Genomic DNA, 2,500 nt, shown 5'->3' with positions numbered 1-2,500 from the left:
AGGATTGAAAGAGGGAAGGGGAAGAAGAAGCGAGGGAATATATATATAGTGAAGCAGGGATGAGGGAGGGAAAAGGGAAGGGAAAAATTGAAGGAGGGGGAGAGGGAGAGAGAAGGGGAAGGGAAAGATAGTAAGAGGGAGAGGAAGGGGATGGAGAGAGGGAGAGAGACAGAGCAAGAGAGAGAGAGAGAGAGAGAGAGAGAGAGAGAGAGAGAGAGAGAGAGAGGCAGAGAGAGACAGAGAGAGAGAGAGAGAGAGAGAGAGAGAGAGAGAGAGAGAGAGAGAGAGAGAGAGAGAGAGAGAGAGAGAGAGAGAGAGAGAGAGAGAGAGAGAGAGAGAGAGAGAGATACAGAGACAGACAGAGAGAGAGAGAGAGAGAGAGAGAGAGAGAGAGCAGGTCATTGGCAGTGCCTAATGATGTTAATAATGCAATTACGTAACCGTTTCTTTTTAAACTGCTTGAATTTGAGGATATCATCACGAAAGATATTCCACTGTTTACCTTAATAAAGACTATACATACACAATAGGGCCCTATATCTGACTGAACTGTTATCATCACTGTTGCTATTATTTAAATGTTTATTATTTTCTTTTTAGTATTATCATTAAAATCTAATTATTATCATCGTTATCATATCACTATTACTTTGATCTTCGTTGGAGTTAACAGCTCTATAATACTAATACTGATATCATTATTTTCATTCATTTTATGATAACATAACCGTTATCATTATCGTGATTATCCTTAATTATTATCACTACTATTATTCTTATTACTACTACTACTACTACTACTATTAATACTAATACTGCTACCACAACTATTTATTGTTGATATTATTATTATCCTTATTATCGTGAATATTATCATCAACTTTATGATAATTATTATCGTTATTATTATCGTCGTCATTATGAATATCATTATCAGTTTTGTTATTTTTATGATTGTTATCATTATTATTATTACTATCATTATCATTATCATTAGTAGTAGTACTATCATTATTACTATCATTATTTTCATTATCATTATTGTTGTTATTGTTATAATCAACATCATCATTACTATTATCATTGTTATCATTATTTTTATCGTCATACTTATCATTATCAATATCCTTATCATCATTATCATTATCATCATTGTTGCTGCTATTATAATTAATTGTATCATAATCATCATCATTATCATTACCATACCATTATAACTATAATCATTATTATCATAACAATCATCATGACCCTTATCATTATCATTATCATCATCATTATCATTACTGTTAATGATCTTATAATCATTATCATCATAATCATTATCACCATTGCTGTCGCTGTTACTATCATCACCATCATTATCTTAATTATCAGCAACATCATCATCATTATCTTAACACTCAGCAACATCATCATCATTATCTTAATTATCAGCAACATCATCATCATTATCTTAACACTCAGCAACATCATCATCATTATCTTAATTATCAGCAACATCATCATCATTATTATTGTTGTTGTTTTGATGTAGATCATTAGTATTGATATTGTTTTCATCATCATCATTAGTGGTATCATTAGCATCATTATCATTATCAATCTTTGTCGTTGTTATGATATTACCATTATCATTATGGTTATTATCAGCGTCATATCATTATCAGTATAACTATTTTTCTTATTAGTTTATACATTTATTTCTATTATCATTATCATTGCTTTCATTGCTGTCATTATCCTTATTATCATTGCTCTTGTTGTAACATTGACATATTTTTTATTATTGTAATATCATTCATCTCATCATCTTCCTCATTGTCATTATTGTCCTTAATTATATATATTTTTTTGTTATTGTTATTGTTGTTTATATTATTTGCATTATCATTATTATCATCATTGCTATTATTACTATCATTATCATTATCATGATAGTCAGCATTGTTAGCACCATCATCATCATTAATCATCTTTAATGTCATCATTATCATTATTGATAATCATCATCATCACTAAAATCATTGTTGTTATCATTGATTAATTATTATCATTATGATTATTAACGCTGTTGTTGTTGTAATTGTTATCCTTATTATCATTATCATCATGTTATCATTATTAATATTATCATTTGATTGTCATAATTATTATCGTTATTACTTTTATTACTATTAGTGTTCATATTAACATTATCATTAACATATCATTCATACTGTTAGCACTAATACTGTCATTATCATTATTATCATTATTATAATCATCGTTCCATTACTATCATTATCATCATCATTATTATCATCATTGTCATTGTTATTATTAACATAATTTTTTATTACTATTATCATCATTAATGTGAATATTATTATAATCATCGTCCTCATTATTATCATTATCATTATTAGTGCTATACCTATCATTATCATGAATATTATCCTCTTCATCATTCCTATCGTTATCATGGTTATCATTACTCTTGCTGTCACATTATGTTACT

Source organism: Penaeus japonicus, unplaced genomic scaffold (assembly GCF_977035675.1).
Source record: "Penaeus japonicus unplaced genomic scaffold, GWHDUDI00000001_assembly GWHDUDI00000003, whole genome shotgun sequence".
In the NCBI taxonomy this organism is placed as follows: domain Eukaryota; kingdom Metazoa; phylum Arthropoda; class Malacostraca; order Decapoda; family Penaeidae; genus Penaeus; species Penaeus japonicus.
Note: the sequence above shows the minus strand (reverse complement) of the source record.